Below are 21,323 nucleotides of genomic sequence, written 5' to 3' on the forward strand. Positions count from 1 at the left end.
ATTAGCTTACATTTTCTTTCTGATAATTTATTAATCTATTAAAAGTGTTATTAACGAATAACGTTGTCATACAGTAAATAATGTTTCATATCTTTATATCTGTAAGCAGTGTTTTAAAAATCGTATCAAATTTTGTTTTTTTCTATTTATCGTATTCCGTATATTAGATGTATTTTACGTGAATCTAGACAACCTTTAGAAAATAATTCTACGTGTAAACTAGGTAAGTTCTTTCAAATAATAATATTTAATTTTGTTTAGATTTCTGTTAATAACAAAACCTTTTGTCAGTGTCTACATTTGGTGATTAATAAATTAGCTATCTACTTTAGAAAGATAAATTGCCTTTATTCAGTATGAAATTTTTTTGTTGATACTATCAAAAAGTAATGTGTGAAATTTATTCTGTTTGTTCAGATTTTAAGTTATACTTCGTTCTTATATAGTAATAAGCTATTTTAACATAGTACAAAACATTTAACTGTGTTTCATTTTGATTTTATAATATACTATTTTTATTTTTTTTTTTTACAAAATACCAAATTGGTTTGTTAAGCAATATAAATTGTAAATTAACCCTTAGCTGACCATGATATGAAATAACTTTTTTTTTAAATTTTACTGATGAATATCTTTAGATGGACCTAATTTAAGCAGGGATATGACTTATATTAAGAATTTTAACAAATTAGCTGAAATTTAACCCCGGTACTTACAAATACCGTTGGGCTCTGAGATGCTATAAGGTCATATCACTCAGCCAACTTATAAGGACTAAGAAATTTTCTTTACATGTAGTGGCTTAGCTTACAAGATAGTATTATTCTTTTCTTTAAGCATAATATGTTATGTTACACACACAATTTGAAATTGTTGAAATATATTCTAAGAGATTGGTTTGGTCGAGCGACTGACGAAAACGTGGCGTTGATCCGATAAGTCCACGCATAATGTCTTGCGATTAGATTATTTTTTATGGGGTTTTATAAAGATTGAAAATTCTCCTCTTTCGGTTAATGTAGATGACTTAAAACTGTATATCAGAAATGATGTTTGTATTGTTGATGGAAATAAGCTTTTAAATATTTGGGATTACTTGGACTGCCATATCGTTATCTATTTTGAGACTCACAGCGCACACACGGGATAATTAGATAAAATCTTTACAAATTTCTTTGCTTTTTTAAGGGTTATTTACGAAAAGAGTAACAAACTTTTAGCAGATGTTCTGCTGGGGAAAATAAAGAAGAAAGTTCTTATAAACATAGGTTCGTAAACTCTTCGTTAGCGAGTATCGGCTGGCAAAAGTTTTCGCTCTAATCTCTGCTTCTTCGGTAAAATTATGCCAGTCTGTAATTCCTCAGGCTTAAATTAAGGGTTAAATTTTTCTGTTTTATATCAAATTTGACCTGGAAAAGTTTTTAAAAATAATTCCCAGAACTCTAGTAATTTTCAATAAAAATGAGGTAAAATAGAAAAACTTTGGTCGAAAAAAACATATTTTATATTTGGCGAAAAATAACTTTGTTAAATGGCTAATAAACAAGTAAAAGTTTTATATAAAACTCCTACAGAATTTTGTGTAACTTCAGAGAAACTATAAATATAAACGTAAGAATTCTGAAGTTTATTTAAAACAAAATATTTCAAAATGCGGCAGATTTTAATTACGAATTAAACGAAACGAAATGTTATTTAAAACCAGCAATAAATATTTTCTGCTAATCGAATGCAAAATCTTAATCGTTGGAATCAGTATTGCTAAATAAAATATTTCAAATAAATTTAAATAAAATTAATTTTTAATTAGCTTTAAAAATGAGTAATTCATTGTTTTATTGATAGTTTAATTTATTTTTCTAAAATATTTAATTATTTTGTTTCGTTTAATACCTAATAAAATCTGTCACATTTTCAAGTTTTTTTTTTTTAACTTCGAAATTCTTTTGTTTCTGTGCAAATTATTCGTACTGTTTTACTCGGAATCAAATTCTCTACAAATTTTCTTTAAAACCTTAATGTTTTTATCACCGATTTAACAACGTTATTTTACACAAAACGTAAAATAATGTTTTTTTCAACTCCAATCTTTTGTTTTTTACCTCAGATTTCTCAAAAACGACTAAAAATATAGTTATAAGACCTACCTTTTTTCAATTTTTCAGGTCAGATTTCATATAAATCGACTAAATTTCCTCCTTAATTTGGATTCCAGTAATACAGAATAGCTTAATTTGACGGAAGGCACAGAAATCAGGCCGAAATCTTTCCCCACCCGACATTTGTTAACGAAGCCGTTTCCGAACCTATATTTGTACAAATTTTCTTCTTTATTTTCATCGGTATTTCAAGTCCTAAAAGTTTGTTATATACTTCGTGAATCACTCTGTATTAAACAGGTCACTGATATGTGGAATGCTAGAACTATATTGAATGCTTTTCTTTTAATTCAATATTATAGAAATATATTTTTCTTAATTTGAGACCAGCAAGCTGAGTTTTTGTCTATTTTGTGCCTGTAGCGTTGGAAATAGTCCTGAAAGTTTGTGATATTTTTCGTGAATATCTCTGTACATTCCTGTCTTGTAACTTGTCTAACGTTTATTTTCTTGTGCTATTTTTTTTGATTAAATTTCCTGATATCTGTAAACGTAAAGAAACTTCAATTTGAACCCCGCCCCCCGCACTCTCACTATGTAACCGAAAGTAAAAACCTTATTTTTCTTCGAAAATTCTGTAAAAAATAGATGTTTAACATCCAAATTAATTGTTTAAATAAAAATGCGTGAAATAATGTTAAAGTGTATACATTAAATATAAAAGATTAACTACAAAATGATTCTCAATTTCGGTATTAAAGATTATTTTGAGCACATCTTTTAGTACACTTTGAACGGGAATCAGATAAATAGTGATTTTAAATAAATCGGTTGGAAGATTTTTCAAACGATTGGCGATTTATTATAAAACGATAACATAATAAGGCCGCCCTTTCTCGTAAATATAGTATCGAGTTGTAAACGAAAACAGCTCCGTTATCTGTTTTGGTAAAAGTGGATATTGTTATTTTTTTTAAGTATAAGTGACCGTTCTTTTCAACAAAAATTGCACGTTCATACAGAATGCAGAAAAAATTAGAAATATGGATTAAGAGATATAAAATCTAAACCGAGTTATCGAAACAAAGTAACAACGTCGATGTGTTTTCGGCGAATGGACGCCTCGATCGAATGAGTAAGTTAAATAAATTTTTGTGTACTTTTAAAACTAGTTAAGTCCTTTTTGAATCACCCGGTAGTTAGTCGCGCAAAAATACTCGTAAAATGATCTCTCATTCGTCGTTATTAATATTTAAAATCTGCGCTGGTTTTTTATTAGTATATGCGGTACAGAAGGGAGAGGAACAGTAGACGGCAGCGACGGCCTTTCGTAGAAAAATGTTCGGGAATGCTTTGATTTTTGGGGAGGATTATGTTATTATATAGAACTGCGGATTTCATTGTACTTTGGCAGTTTACCGCTGCATTTGCAGTGATTTGAAAATTAGATATCTAGGTCCTCGAATACAAATACCGGTCGGTCGGCTAACCTTATTTCATTCCAGAGTTATCTAAATAAAAAATATTGAGAAATAATTTCAGAAAAATATTGAGTTATAAAAAAATATTGAGAAAAAGTTTTGTAAAAGTACTACGAAAGAAAATAGTAGTTTACTGAATACGCTTGCTAAAAGTTATCTAATTTGTATATTTTTAGCACTTTTCTCATCAAAATAATGTTTACAAGAAATATTAATTCTTCGCATTAAAAGAAGAGTTATTAAAATCTAAAACTAAAAAAATACGTTTTTCGTTCCACACACTGATTGAATATTTGACATAATTTCTTATTTAAATAATATTTATATATATATCTTTTTAAATTGTATTTTTCTGTTAATTTTTTTGAAATTAGTTGTTAATATTGCAAACTAGTGAAATAAATTATTTATAACAAATTTACATAAAATTAATTACCCTTAACGATATCAAATAAGTTTAATTGATGTTAATTATTTGATTTTTAATTTTTGATTATTTTTCTCAAACATTTAAGTCTTTTGTTTCATAATATTGTACAGTTTGTTTCGTTACATACGTACAATCTACCAAATTTTGATTCGGTCCAAAAAAAACTCAAAAATATTTTGTTTATATATATTTTCGGAAGATGTATATGTACGTATTTTGGATTCTAGCTCAATATCTCAGGACTGGCGCAACATAAATTATCCTAAAATTAATTTTTTTTTTTACATTGTTTAGTGTTCATGAAGAATTTTCGATAAAAGTGCTTATTTAAAATTCCACAGTTTCAAGTCGATCGGATTTGCGACGAGGTTCAATTAACTTTTCAATAGTTTTTTTTAGAAAAGAAGATCTCTTGGGACATCTCTTTAAAATTTGTTGATTTTTACAAATTTCTTATATTTTAAACGTTTTTTAAAGCTTTGGCTGTTATTAAAAATTTTATATCGCGTAGTTTACGTCACCGTTCAGAAAGGAGTCAAACGGGATCCAACGTTTTAAATAAAATTTTGATTTTACTTTCGCGTCTAGCGCTATAGCAGTAGATGGGAAAATACGGTAATCGGTCCAATTTGTGCGTATGTAGTTTTTAACAGATCTTTACGTTTTGACACCTAAGGAACCCAAAAAAAACGAATGGAAATTTTCCGGATGTTCATATGTACGTGTGTGTGTTCGGTGTTGTACCCTAAATCACCTTATATCACCAAAATTAATTGATCAACTACGACCAAACTTGGTCCAGTTATATCTATATATGAGGCTTGATGCCATTAAATTTTCAACTTAAAAGATCAAGGGGATGAGGCTCTAAAGCAAGGTCATCGTCAGTATCTCGATATTTCGCGTAGTTAACGTTTGTCTTAGGCACATTTGTTAATTATTAAAAAATAATATTTAAAAAAAAATTTTACAAAGTCGCATTTCCCTCCAAAAAAAAAAAAATGCTAGTAACTAGTGGCTAAGTGAATATAGTGCTTCATTAGTACCTCCTTTCATCACAAGGAGCGCTAATGTAGCACTGACAAGAACTTTGCTGGAGTCGTCTGTATATTACAATGTCAGAAGTGAGCGGTAGAATTAAATAAATACGTAATAAACTGTAAAAATGTATTTAATATTGTCGCTAGTACCGCCACACCCGCGCGAATGAAATACGGTAAACGCGCACGCGCACACACAGATTGTCTGTCGCAATCTGGAATGATAACGGGTTGTCGATAAAAAACTAGAATCAAAAGCCGTTTTAAATATTATCAAGTTTCACGGCTATACAATATACATATCTTTATTTGTATATATATATTTTATACTAACTGTTCGATCTCCCACTCTGTTTAATAAATTGACCAGTAAACGACGTTTTCGAGGATTTTTGGAGGAAAATACAAGGTTTGGACGTGCCTTTAAAATCAACCGCCCATGCGGATAATGCAGTTCACGCATCGACCAAATTTATTCAGTCAGCGGTATGGGCCCTCAATCCCAATTTGACTAACCCGGTGGGTTAAATTAATATGTAACCTATAATATCTTTTTTTACCTATAAAGCACTGAAGTTACCTTTGCTGTTATAACAAAATGCAAATCTGTTTTTGAAATGTAATCTGATTGTAAAAAAGCATACATACTTTAACTCGATTGAATTTTTATTTTATTTTTTTACTCTAGTATTATAATTTACATTATTACTTCTTTTTTCGTATTTATTTTAATTCAAATTTTTCATTAGCACTATATGGGTACAATAGTTAAAATCAGTTATGTGAATTAATTCTTATAGGATGTTAGTATATTTTTTCGTAATCTACATTTGAATATTTTTTATTAAAATATACATGCAAGATGCAAGTTAATTTAATTTGAATTAAAATTTTTATTGCTAAATCTAACCTTTATTTAAAATAAAGTTAATTAACTTTTTTATTTTACATTATTTTCTACCATAATAAGTCACTTAGTTTGAAAATAGCGCATTACACACTGGGTTCGTTCTTACTGAACTGTGAATTTAAGACAAAATATAAATAAAAATTGCATTTAAATGTTAAATTTACTAAATAATAAATAAATATAAACTTTGATTTAAACAATTAAACAAAACCAAAACAAATATTAATTTTAAAATGAATGATTTATTTTTAACGATGCCCAGTTCTTTACATCCTCTCTCTTGTCGACATGAACAGTGGTCATTTACAAGTGTTATATAGTTTTTTTATATACTTGTCCTTGAATCGGTTACATACAATAACGTTTGCGTCTTTGTTTTAACTACTGTCAGTTTTAACTGATTTTTTTTTTAGCACAAGCGGCAGTGTAATTATAAAAAGAATTTTAGACTACATATATCTTACAGTTATTTCTATACTTGTTCATCAATCATTTTATGTATATACAAAACTCTAGAACATCTATCATTTTTATTTTTTTCCGGGAAACTGGTCAGCTTTGACCTCCATGATCAAATTATGTTTTTAATTTAAAAATGATGCGGTATTAAAAGCATTAATATGAAAAAAAATATATATAATAAAATATTTTGCGTCTCGGTTTTCCTTTTTACCAAATGAGGTTTTTACCGTCCAAATTACATTGTATTTAATTAAAATTTAATTGCCAAAAGAAAAAGCTGAGAATACAGTTGTAGGACTTTCCCCGTCACGCGGCCTTTTTCTGATGCACGGATTACACACAGACACAACACACACGCACACGCGGGCGCGCGTGTGTGATTCATATTCTAAGACAAACGACAGTCGATCGTTTTTTCTCAAGACGATTCATGAATAGTCCAGTTCATATTTTCAAGCGTTCACTCAAATCTTTGCAACATACGGTCAAGGACATTCATCGGCCCGTGAAAATTTTGTTTATCAATAGTTTGTTGATCATAGGGACAATTCATTTTAACTTTTTCACGTATGTAATACCAAAAATATTCAGCCCATTATTATATTCATTATTATTGTTACTACTATTATAATTATGAAAATCATTATTACTACACGAACACTTCTTCTTTTAGCACTCAAATTGTTATTATTGACATTAGTATAATTATTATTATCAGTAGAATTGTTATTAGTTACAATTCTGGAAGATAGGGCGGGTTTGATAGAATAGACCTTAGTTTTATACTGTTGATAGATTTTACACCCTTTGTAACTCGCCGCAGCTGACGCAGGAAGCTGGAACCTGTGGTGCCTAAATACAGACTGTTGTGGCACGATCTGTACCGCATTTTACACAACGGGCGATTGCGTAGATCTTTGGTATGGCCAAAGCGTTGGCAACGTTTGCATTAGACCGCTTATTTTTTTTAAATACGGAGCTTCAGAGCTTACGATTGTATAGTTGAGAGATTTCAGGTCAAAAGTTTCTTTATTATTAGATTTGGGATCCAAATCTATTAAATAAAGCGGCAACGGTTCCTTCGTTTGACGATGGAGAACGTTAATAACGTCTCTAACCTCGTGGCCTAACTTCAATTCAACGATTACAGATTTATCTACCGAGTGATGCACGCCTCGCATGACCACTCTATATGCTCTTTCATGTTTCAAGTTTATATGTATAATGACAGATATTGTTTTCAAGCATTTTGGACGTCATAATATTATATATTTCAATATCAACCGGCAGAACATTTACCGTGCGGCCCGATTTCATTGTTGTCAGTTTATATTTAATAACATTACAATTAGATAATAATTGTCGACAGAAAATTTTTCAATTCGGTTATCGCATTAACGCCTATTTCAAAATAGACTCGGGTTTTAATAATTCTGCACGTCTCCTTCGTTGTCAGCAGTGTTTTCAAGAATACTAAATTTATTTGATGTAGAACAGCAAAATTAGGTACGCGATATTAGGTTCAGTATAATTTGTACGTCGGCGTTTTTTGCCGCTGGAATTACATCGTTCTGCCGACTAATATTTTCGTTTTGTATGTGCAATATTAGTATTGCTTGTCGGGAAGGGTTTGCACTAAAATCCGTAATATCACTTTTACTCTCTGTTCCTGAAGAGTCACTCGTGTTAGCGATAATATCGTTTCTAATTAAATTACGCCGCGGTTATTGAGGGGTCCCTATCAGAACACTTTAGAAGCCGCGTATTCTATTACCTTGTAGGTTAGGGTTTACACGAGATAGTAGGTTATTGTTTACATGCGATGATTCGCTGTTATTAGGAATAACAGCTTGTAGACGGTCCGTAGCAACGCTCAATAGACGGTTATGTCGCTTATTTAAAAACGACACCGAATAAAAATATTCCTTCTTGAGACAGTACTAAGATAATAATAAACAATATAGTATATAGATAATATAGTCTACAATATAATACCTGGTGATATTCGGTATAAGATAAATTTTCACTAGAAATCACTAGACTCGTCTGTCTTACACTAAAACTGAACAACTGATTGAAAATACTTTTAAAAATTGTGTATTGTTTTTAAAAGCGAAGAATTTTATCTTAATTCCTAGTAATTTTTACGTAATATCTACAATGACGATGTCATCCTTTCGAAAGTTCGACGAGAAAGAGGAGACGTTAATACGTCGTGTGAAAAATCAAGTAAATTTTCATCGCCAGCCGTTATGTTTTTCATATTTGAATTCATATTTTAATTTGTGTTTTAACCTTAAGTAAACATCATATTTTAAAATTATACTAAATAAATTTCGTTAATTAGTCATAATTTTAATCGGTTAACAATTTTTTTTATTTATTCATATTTATGTCTGGGAACTATTTAATTATATATTTCTAATCTTAAAATTTAGGTCGGCAACTAAAAAAAAAAACAAAACCGTATTGTTTATTAATTTAATTGTTTGTAATTCAGAAAATGCTACTCTTGTTAGTTTATTTAAAGAAAAAACAAATTGCAGTTAAAATTTTATTTACTTTTGTGGAAAAACCATTAAAAAGAAATGAAATAGAATCCTTAAATAAAATTTAGTTAAAACAGCGTATTAATAAAATTTTAGCGATATACAATAACGAAAATTCGAGAAATTAACTCTGCTATGAAGTTAAAATGACCGTACTTTTCGCACTAATTTTCCAATTTGTCTTAATTAGAAGACAGCGAAAAGGTTATTTGTATAATAAAATTGATAGTTGCAGTACTAGAGTTAGACTGAATTTTATTAGTACCAAATTATCAGACTATGTATGATTTTAATAAACTAATGAAATATCGAAGTGAAAAATATATCTCTAAATATTGTCGTCTATATTAGTTGTATTCAATTTTTTTAACAATAAGTAGAAACTAGCGCCCGGCTCTGAACATATGCTACTTGTTTATTTTCTTAAATAAAGGATAATAATATAATATTCAAGGTTTAATGAGTCTGTAGTCAAAATTTACAAAATTTGAATAGTTTCAACCCTGACTTAAGGTAACATAAGATGTAGTTGAAATGAGTTTAAATTACAATATTTTGGTCTATATAAAACAAACGTTATTAATAATTATTCACTATTATATTTGTAACCAAAATCTCGACTGAGGACACCGTTTTAATATTGTCTAAGCTTTGTGTAGCAGTTATTAATATCCTGTTGATGTTATAAAAGTGTATAAGTTACTGTTTTCTTTCATTGCCTGTCGTTAAAAAGTACACGTTAGATGAACGGTTTAGTTTTTAACATTTTTACTAAAAGTCCTGGGTTCGATTCCTGATAAGGGGGATCTTCTAAGGCGAGATAGAAGACTGATTCTTTGAAGATTTACGTAATTACAAAGCTATTCTCAAACAGATAACTAATAAAATATTTAATGATACATTTAACCTATGTTTTATTACTGATTTTTCACGCTTTAAACATTTTATATCTACTAGCGCGCGTGTACTGTTTTTTGTTTGTTTTTTTTTTAATAGAATTTCATTTGTATAACTGTTTTTCCTTATAGATTAACAGTATATTATTTTATTATAAAATTTAAATAAAATATCATTTTGATAAGAGAACTGAATTTGGCAGTGACAATCTAGGTTTTTCTTTGTAACGAATTTCCCGTTTCATCTTATTCATTTTTAAACAGAATAGTAAATTCTTCGTTAAGTTTTGAAGAAAGTTTTGGATCCTTTCCGTAAAGGAAAATTAAGTAAACTCATAAATTAAATACCTAGAAAAGTTACTGAATTCCGTTTCCGCTGATCTACAGCAAAAATAACTTTAAAATTAGCGTAATTTTTAACTGAACTGAAATATATATAAAAGGAAAATATTGGCTTGACTCAAATATATATCTGAAATCTAATATTATTTCAGTCGCTTTACATGTGGTATAGATTTAGTCGGTCGGGTTTTGTAAGTAGTTGCAGCAATCTTATTTTACTTATTGTTAAATCTACAACAGAAGGAAAGTACTTCTCTTATCACTAAAAAAATGACACATCCCGTATTTTTTACTCGCATTTCTCGACTAAAATTTATTTTTTATTCTTCGACGTTACTATTTTCACTGACGTCTCTGCTGCATCAGAACATTTTGTAAGTAATATTGTTTCCTTAATTCATCATGTTCAAATTTTATTTTATCACTAGGATCCCTCGTCCGCGCTATATGCATAATTTGGCATATGAAAATATTACTACCGAATCGAATGTCGAATCTATGCCAATCACGAGAATGGCTTACCCTGATGATGTAAATTCTTAGTTCGGGAACTAAAAATATACAGAATGTTACTCTGTACAGCCGTAAATTTGTAAACTGTCGGTATTTCCTATAATTTTATTATCAAATTAATTTATTTTACGTATATTATGGCGCTAATACAAACTGATATTTTATAGACGACGAATTAAATTTAGTAAATCAAATAATTACTGTTTGAAGTCGATATTAACATAGACGACATTAAATCTTGGTAAAGGAAGTTATAGATTTTTATCTATAAGGTATTTATTTAATGATTTGCATAGCAGTGAGATTGATGAGATTTAAACTGCGGTTAAATTTCCAGGTGTCATAAGAAAGTTACAGGTAAAATTTCGTATTGACTGGTTCAGTAGTTTTTGCGGTTATCGGGAACAAACGAAAAGCACTCCGTCAATATATGTATAGATTGAGGTTAATTATTTTTTTTTTTTTGCTGTTAACGTATATTTTTCCACAGTAAAGTATTTAAATTTTTTGCCGTTAATTTAAAATATATTCTCGATATTTTACTACAAAGTATGTGATTATGTTTTCCTAATGTGTCAGAAAAAAATCTATTTATGGATTACATTTAAATACACTTCTGTGTAAATGATTCTGATAGCGATTTATTTGTTATATCGTTTTTTTAAAATAATTTTTATCTTCAAATTATATTTTATAAACATTACATTTAATTTAAATATATTAGAATTAAGATTCATTATTAATTATTTTATCCGATCCTTTTATTTTTAATTTTAAGATCGATTGACCGATTAGTTAAATGTATTTTATTTCAAAAATTTATTTACGTCGGAATAAATTGAATGTAAAATATTCAGTGGAATACAAAAATTCATATTTCAGTGATGAGCACAGATTAGAGTTCATTTTTTATCAGCGATTGTAAACATCAAACATACAGTTTGATGTATAATTTTAATATATTTATAATTAGAACATACGTACAGAGTGTTGCGGGACGTATTCGCCGAACTCCAGAAACTGATTCAGGACACCAAAATGAGTAAAAACGTTCATATCAACATAAGTCCTGCTTTGCTTTGTTTTCCTTCTGGACGCAATTTTGTGATTTTCAACAAAAAAATTATTTCTCAGAAACGGGTTAACCTACGTTAATTAAATTTGGAAAATTTAATTTTTTATTCTACAAAATAAAAAAAATTGAAAACATCAACTTCAAAGATTTAAAAATGGAGTCATCTTAATTTTTTATTCTTCAATATCTTTGTGATTGTTTATTTGATAAAATTTTTACCAATTACAAAATTTATTAAGAATTTTATTTTAAATAAAATGACACCTCGTAAAACTACGTTGACAAACAATCGAGTTTTGTTTGTCAACGTAGTTCTATTTCTTCCATTAAATATAATAAATAACAGTAAATTAAGAAAAATTATTAGCTTTTAATATTTTATCCCTTCTACGTTGTGTGCTTGGAAATGTAAAAAATTTTAATAATATTTAATGAAAGACACATCAAATTATTATACTAATTCTTTACTTTAATTCTGCGCAGTCTAAACATTTTATTTGCTTTGCTATGCGCGCGCGTGTGTGTGTATTGAAACATAATTGACGTACACTTAGATCGCATGGACAGAAAACCAAAAGTGAGATATAAGATGAACAGATTTGTTCGTTATAATTCATTTATATTACAGAGCTTGTTTACTCACTTATTATCCCTCCCTTTCTCTCTACACAAATATATATATATATATATATATATATATATATATATATATATATACTGCCGTGTCAGTTTGTTTTTTAACGGTAATGTTTTACCTCTAGTCTGCAGTTGGTTTAAATGATTCTTTTCTATCTTAAATCAGTTATATTCTTTCTAATAAATAGAATAACATTTCTTTAAAGATATATTCACTTCCATTTGAATTATTAAAAAAAAATAATATTATTATTTGTTTAATCTTTTCTCAATTTTTCCTTTAAAATATTTTTTTTTTCGGTTGCTGACCATTTCTTAACTAATAACTGGAGATGATTTCTAAAAATAAAAGATTAAAACATCATTTACGGGAAGATATTTTCTTAAATAAAAGTTTATAAATTCAATGCGTCGATGAACTTGAACGTTTAAAAATATATAGATGGGATCGCTCTCCTGTCACAGTGAGTAATGTAATTTTTTTTATTTTACGAAATAATTTCAAACAATCGGTACACGGTACATAAAAAATACGTCAGATTAAAATTAAGTTTGATTCGGCTATATTTATTCCTTATAATAACAGAACTATGATGAGGCATAATTATACTGGAGGTCCGACAACGATATTATTGCTGCAGTGCATTTTTGGTAAGGAATTAAATGAACTGTCGACCCTCAAAATTTGCGCGCGCCCACACATTAGATCCTTAGATCCTACCTACGAGTTCGGTCGGCAAACTGTTTAGTTGATGTATTATAGCATTATGTTTTCTGTACTTATAAACATAAAAGGATTACATAAATGTAGGTATGTAGGTTGTTTTTAGAGTCTAACGCAACGTTGTTGTATGTATCTGGCCGACAGTTTTATTTATTAGAACCTTAAATTTAATCGAGTTAATTACAAGTTTTACCGATTACTTTGTTTTATTCTTTAATGTTTTATTTCGTTTTATAAATTAAACATTCTATCGTATTAAAAACCGGCCGATCAGTCGATATAGTTCTTACCTTCTAAATCTGCTGGTCCCGTGTTTGATTCTGGGCAAGAATTTGGTTTTTTTTTAAATCGTTAATTTCATTTACCTCATATTCCTTAAAATATACCTGTAGGATAGTACGAGGTCGTATTGTAAATAAAATCGGAAAAATTTGATCTGTTATTATTTAATATTAAAATTTTACCTTACAAAATTGATAAACTATCGTAATATTTTAATATATTTATTAAAATTAAAGGAGATTAATTATTATTTTTATAAAATGTAATCGATATAAAATAATCGACTAATCTTAAATTAATTTAATTATACCGGATGTGTATATAAGAAATAGGATTACTAACATTGTAACTCGTATAGCAATATTGACCGTTACAAGTGTACGGTTGTATTTGAATCGAACCATCACGTGATATAGTACTGTCCTACGGTAGCCAATCAGAGCGAAGGAAGCCACTTGGGTTTTTTCCTACCCCCTCACACCTTCACACAATCTTTTAGTTGATGCGTCCAGCTACTAAAAAAAAAATTAAACGAAAAAATAATTATCTTTAAAATTACTCTTTGCAAAGTAGTCCTCTGTCAGCGTTTGACCGATACATTTTTTTTATTTATCATATTTATAATTGTCGATTGAACTATTTTTTTATTTATTAAAACATTTCTTACTATATAAAAATATTTTATTACGTTTATCCATCATTAAACATATCGTTTTAAACGTAATTCTAAATGGAGTGCATTTATACACATTATTTCTTTTAAATTACTTTTTTCTTATGATAATTAAAAATCATACAATGGCTGTCATCGATACCGCCTCTAGAATAAAACCTCTAAACAAGACGAACATTTTCTCGAATTTTTAAGTCAGAAAAATTATTCATCAAGACCATATTTATCAAAGATTTTGTCGTGTAATATGAGATGTAAAATTTTGCAAATATCATATCATAATCGTTTGCCGACCTACATTTAAAATTGTTCAATATTTAAGCGTTTTGACCCTCCGTATCTCTGTGACATAACAGCACTGTAAACCAAGAAGACGAACCGTTCGCATTCGACGGTAACGGTTCAAGATAATGACCGCATAAGTGTTTTCATCCTTAGGAAATTCGGTTCAAATCTTAATTTCAGCCGAAGATTCCCGGTTTATTAAAACATATGTTGTTGCACTTAAGGTATACAAATTTAGCAAATTTTTCCACGAGTATATATCTTTATCATTCTATCGCCCCGAATATCACTTCGCTTACTGACCGTTGAATTAAGTTTGAATAAAAGTTTTCTTTTTCCTGTTTAGCCTCCGGTAACTACCGTTTAGATAATACTTCAATGATGATATGATATGATGATATGTATGAGTGTAAATGATGTGTAGTCTTGTACATTCTCAGTTCGACTATACCTGAGATGTGTGGTTAATTGAAACCCAACCACCACCAAAGAACACCGGTATCCACGATCTAGTATTCAAATCCATGTAAAAATAACTGACTTTACTAGGACTTGAACGCTGGAACTCTCGACTTCCAAATCAGCTGATTTGGAAAGACGCGTTCACCACTAGACCAACCCGGTGGGTCAATTAAGTTTGAAATTTGTTACACGTAACGGTATTATAATTAGTATCGACGAATCTTTACCGGAGTTACCGTTAATTATATCATCAGCAAAGATTATAAAAGATTGTAAAAAAGAAAAAGAAGAGATTATATTATACGTAGTCTATTATAATCGTTAAATATTTTTCCTTCAGCGGCCTCAATCAGCCCCTTAATAAATATCTCATGAGAATAGTCTGACTTAACTTCATTCTATTGTGACAGATTTTTCGTTTGCTGCTACTTTACGTCGTATCAATTTAATAATAACCCTTGTGAAAATGAAAACGAGCTTGCTATTTATTCTGCTTTAAAAAAGCTATAAGTTAAATAAATAAAAGATAACGGTTAAAAGAGATATTTAAACTGATTTTTTGGATTGTTCTACGTACAGCTTTGGAAAATAAAAATTATTAGTTTCGATTTACATTACAATATATTTAGTAAAAGATTAAGATTTTTTTTTGTTTGTGTATTAAAAAGCTTGCATCCTGAGAGAAAAAATTTCAACAAATTTATATTTTTCTTATTTAAGGACAGATGGAAATACGTTTAAGATTACAACTTGTTTTTATGTGTTTATATATCTATTTATCGGATATATTATCGTAACTTGATCCGAAAATGAAGTATTATTTTTAATGAAGTACTAATATTAAGAAAAAAAGGCTTTATAGTTTAAAATGGAAAGAAAAGGTAGTTTAAACGGTTTTGTCATCGACGTACTAAAACTAATATATATATATATATTTTTTTCAGTTTATATATTCAGAAGCCGATTTTTTCTAAATGATTTATCGGTATTCTATTTTTTTAAATCGTACATAAGTAGATATAATATAAGTATTTTTATAAAAGAATAATTTGTTTTTAAAGTTATAAATGTTAGCTGCAGAAAAAGAAGTCGCATCTGGACTTGCATTTCTGAAGCAAGCCCTGGAAAAGCCTTGTGTAATCTTTGCCGTATATCAATACCTTATGCCGGTGCGACGACTAGTAATCTATCTCGTCATATTAAAGTTAAACGCCCGGGAATTGATATTTCAAGACAAAAAAATCCTTGTCCTTCTGATTATCGTATTTCAGAAACGCATTACGATTTAAATCTTACGTCTATTGCGATTTATTTTTAAAGAAAATATTCATAAATAATGAATATAATTTCCTTGACTTTTTTTTAATATAAAAACTTAATAATACGACTCATATTTTGCGTGTCTGGATTTTTGAAAATCTTTGTGTTTTATGACCAGCGGCGGCTCGCGTATAGGCACTGTGGACTCCAGCACCACCTGTTTTCGTTTAATATTATCGATAACATTTAGATATAACGAGTCCTTTTTTCTTAAATTCTTTCTTTATACTTGCACAATATATAATAATCCTTAAGCTTAATGTCAGTAGCCATCCCCCAGTTTATGAAAAAGATACGAAAATCTTTGTACGGAATTGTGCGCTTCACAGTTCCAGCGGCGTGGTGTTTAGCTGTTGTGCGCATGCGCACATAGGAAACTGCCAGGAAGAGAAAGCACTGTCGCTCCCGCAGAGCCCACCCTGGCGTGCCGGCGGAAGATAGTTTTTTTTACGCCACGTGTTTACGGAAACTTCCTTTTTCGTTCGCTTCTCTAATTCGATCATCTGCGGAAGGAATACTAAAGTGTTTATTTGTCTTTTCAGTAGCGATCAGAAGACGGCGGAAAGCAAGGGCTCTTTGATCGCCAAATCAGAAGGGCTAAAGAGAAGATAATTAGTAAAAACTAATCACGTATTTGTTTCTGCGTACATAGAAATTGAAATAAACCGCCGTTGGAGTATAGTGTTTTTAAGCGGACATTTTATCGCCTAATATTACTAAAAAATATTATCTGTTGACATTTTATTATTTATTCGATTAAACCGAATACGCCTTTAAGCGTAATGTGCTTAGAAACGGTGTGCCGTATTCTTGAATATAATAAAATGTAGAATTAGATTATTATCCTGCTTTCTGCTATCGATTCATTCTTGTTTTCGGTTCTTTTATTTTACAGAAAACTTTAACCGCGGCCTTGAAAAGGCTAAGAAAATCAACCTCGTTAATGCTAGCTACGAACCGCTACCGTTCGTGTCTGTTTCTAACCAAACGACACGATTTCAGCGATGAAGAATTCCAGAAACCGGGTATCTCTCGATCGGATGGACCTATTTGGATGAAATCGGCACGATGATTTTTTGTACGTGACGGCGATTAATTTGTCACGATAGGTGTAGGAGGCAAGGAGATGTGGACCTTAAGGATCCCGTATCTCAAAATTTTATTCAAAGGGCAGAAATGTTTCCTAGCGAACATATTTTCCGGTATTATTCAATCCCCTATAAAGGGATAAAAATATCCTTTTTTCGGTTTCTCGCGCGGTTGGCGAAAGGACCTGTTGGTCTGCCTAAATTATATTTGAACTTTATTTCGACGAAATAGACTTTTGCGTTATCGGTCGAGAAATGTTAATCGCTGAAATTACTAATTTTTCATATTTACTTATAATTCTAACGTTACATATTTGTTAAACTGTTTACGCCGTATCTAAACAGTACATACAATGAATATTATTAAGCGACGTCATGAACTAGGTGGAGCGAAAGCACGGTAACACAGGCTACGAATTTACCCGGCTCCTGTCTGGACATAGATGTTTTCGAGAGTTGTCGCTCCTCGATCGCCCCCAGGGGACGCCTTCCGGTCATACGGATTTGGATAGTAGAGTGCCTGTGTGATCATGCAGGGACTGTACATACTATATGGCTTAGATCCGGCCCCTGCATGATAGGGGGCAGTTTTTTAGAGGGGGAGAACCCCGCACTACCGTCAGTGCTGGCCTGACGGCGGCTGGCAGAGATTATTCCTCCCCCTACGGAAAGAGAAAAAAAATGAATATTATTAAAAATACTGGTATCAACATTTTATTTTTATTAAATTTCAACTCGACCCGTATTCTATTTTCCCATTTTTGACAGCTGTTTTTAAACGCTGTACAGAGAAGTGACAACAGTATAATAAATTAATGAAACTTCTAGTAAAATCCAATATAAGCTACGTAAATTAGCGAGCGATTTAATAAATAAACCTCGAAAATGAGAAAACTATTTCACAAGAACGCAATATTTTTTTACATTTGGTAAATATAAAAAGCATACAAATGCTGCATAATAAATATGTACAACTTTATCCCGGTTTCAAAATTGCCACAATAAACACTTAAATTACTTATATACGCTATTACTATCTCGTATCAGATATATATATATATATATATATATATATATATATATATATATATATATACAGGTTATCCACGTTAAAAATGTACATTTATTCCTACTGTGGAATTTTTAATCCACATAATAATACTAGAAAGGCAACAACATAATTTTTAAGAAATTATACGCAAAATAACTTTTAAGATACGAGTAATCATAATTTCTTATTTTTTACCGTATTTTACGATAATTTATTCGGTTAACGTAGTTTCTCAAATTTTTTGGAACTCTGTTTCAGATCGTGCTTAAAACACAATTAACGTTTCGTTAATTATTCCTTTATATTTAATAAACGGATGTAGAAAGTTTAAACATTTTAAAAGATTTATTACGTTTTTTAACGGGATTTAAAAAACATTCGGTAGAATAAATCCAAAATACATCGGTAGATCGATTAACTCATCCCAATCAGGAAAAGGAAAGGTGGATATCGTTTTCATAATAACCGTAAATTAAAAGAAGTTTTACGTCTTTGAGTTAGTGGAGTTTTTATTTATGTAAACTACAGGAACGTAAAACTGATAGGCAACGGTCGTAAACGTATCAAACAAATATCACACCTTTATTAAACAATGCAAGCAAAACCGACATCAAAATCCGTTCAGCACTAAACACCCGGTCGGTTTACCGAAAACGATTTGGATGGATTTCAATTAACCACCAGATTTTCTTTGAAATTACGAACGGTAACGTATTCCTTATAAAATTATAATCATTTCCCTCTTCATTTTCTCAATTTATCCACCATCGTGTCATATTAGTAACGTTGTCATCGGTTTGTTATCGTCTGCGAGTAAACAGTAATTTTATTTGCAATTATTTCTAAATTCGGAAAAAATTAGGTTAGAATTACGGAAAAAATTAATAGGATAGCTGCCGTAATTACAATGAAGTTGAAGTTAAAATAGAAAGTAATTGTAATGTTTACAAGCAGTAATTTTAACGATAAATATTGTTCGAGCTGGTTGTAAGTAATAGTTTAGATGAAAAATTAGATATTATTTGTAAATTACCCGTCAAGATTGCGATTATTATTTTAAGATAGGTAAATCGGATTCATATTTTAAATTTTTTTGTTATTTTTGCGTAACAAAATAAATTTTATATCCATTGAAATGTTATTTTTTGAAAAATGCTTAGTAAATTTTTGGAAGGCAATTCGTTTTTATCTATTTCAAGAAAAATTGCCCGTAATAACGAATAAATTTGAGCGGTGCAAAAAAGTAGATTTCTTTGCTTGCGAATTCCGAGTTTTTATAAAATGTTTATAGCGCCTTAGAAATTAAAGAAATCTGCATATCAAACGGAAATTTTTATAAAACAATCGAACTTTATGTTTCAACCTGGCTCGGTTCTTTTAATCTTGGAGTTGGCAGTACATCGTATCTCGTTAAATTTATTATTTTTATTTATGTTTTTTTAGTAATTAACCGGAGGCAGGGGCAATTTTTTTTTTTTTTACCTTCCTTCACCCCTTTTAAAAAATCTAAGTCGGTTGTTATTTATTCGCGTGAAAATTACACGCATCAGAGAACCAATCGATTTACCGCTGAAAGAAAAATCTGAAAAATTATAAATACGGATTCTATTATTTATTATAAAAAAATGATACGCGCTTTTTAAGTGTGTTAACATTTTCCGTTGAAAATATATATTTTTTAAATAATAATAAACGTTTTTCTGGTAGCGAGTGATCTTGATTTAAATATTCTACATTACATTACCAAAATTAAATGCGATAACAAAATTCTAATAGATATTTCTCTAGTAATAATTTTTTTTTCTTTTTAACAGGTGACAAATTAATTTTATCTAAATCTAATGTTTTTAAATTTATATAAAATTCTGTGCGTCGAGTCTTATCAAAACTTAGTTCATTATATCATTTTGGATGCCCGCGACTTTCATCTCATACTGTGGGTTATTTTTTATATAATTTTACCGTTATTAGGATCGATAAGATATATTCCTTAAAGTGTTTTAGTTATTTTTTACTTATAATTTACAACTTTTATTTTTACTTAAAAGGAAGTATTGTAATCGCGAATAATTTCGGTTTTCACATTTCAACGGAAATATCCATTTTCACTTGTTTTTGCGTGACGTCTGTACATATGTATGTGCGTACGTAATTACCTCGCGTAGCTCAAATACGATTGGCCGTAAAATGTTGGAATTTTGGATTTAAAACTGTTGTAACACATCTAGTTGTGCACCTCCCCTTTTTATTACAATCGGATGAACCAAAAGCGTCCAAATAAAGCCAAAATTTTAAAAAATTAGATTTTGGACTTTTTCTTAACCGAAGTAATAAGCTCTGATCGAGAGGTTTTCTACGATATATCGTAAGCGGTACTTGTTTTCATCGGTTCCAGAGTTATAGCCCCCAATAAAATTTTAATTAATGACACGCACTCGTGGGTGAGACTACACTTTGCGGGGCCCAGTTAAGGGTGAAATTAAAAATTCGATTATATATTTAATAATCTGTACACACGAATTTGTTTTATTTGTTTTTCCGATTAACATTAACATTTAAATTACGGGTTCGTTTATTAACTTCATGTAGTTTTTAACTCTTAAGTAATTAACCGTTTAAAACAATATCTTTTTCACATGTAAAGAAGGATATATTTTAGGTAAGAGGGCCGTATTAAAACCACGTGTTTTCGCGTCCCTCAGTTTTATGTTTTTTATTAAATATTTATTAATTAAATATTTACTCGATTAGTATTAGGGCATAGAGTATATTTTTGTGAACATTTTCAAGTGATTTGATCAATTTTACAAGTGATTTGATCACGATTCTGTGATTTATTGTAGAATTTTACGGTTTTTAATTTTAATATAAATTTGGTGCGTAGACATTTATGTTTGGATGCTTCTTCGCCTTTGAGTCTGTATGTGTATGTGTGTGTGTGTGTGTGTGCTGCCAGGCCAGCTGCGCTTCCCTTCTCTGTTGCTATTGGTGCAGAGGGGTCAGGT

At 29.8% G+C, this 21,323-nt stretch overlaps 1 protein-coding gene across 1 annotated transcript in view; it reads left to right on the plus strand.

Moving 5' to 3' along the window:
- The first annotated feature begins 82 nt into the window (after window positions 1-82).
- LOC142318031 (sodium leak channel NALCN-like) overlaps window positions 83-21,323 on the plus strand; it is a 198,344-nt gene continuing 177,103 nt past the window's right edge. The window contains exon 1 of the mRNA XM_075354559.1: window positions 83-223. The gene's annotated coding sequence lies outside the window, so the exon portion shown is untranslated. The remainder of the gene's footprint in view (window positions 224-21,323) is intronic.

Source organism: Lycorma delicatula, chromosome 1, assembly GCF_047948215.1.
Source record: "Lycorma delicatula isolate Av1 chromosome 1, ASM4794821v1, whole genome shotgun sequence".
Lineage (NCBI taxonomy): Eukaryota > Metazoa > Arthropoda > Insecta > Hemiptera > Fulgoridae > Lycorma > Lycorma delicatula.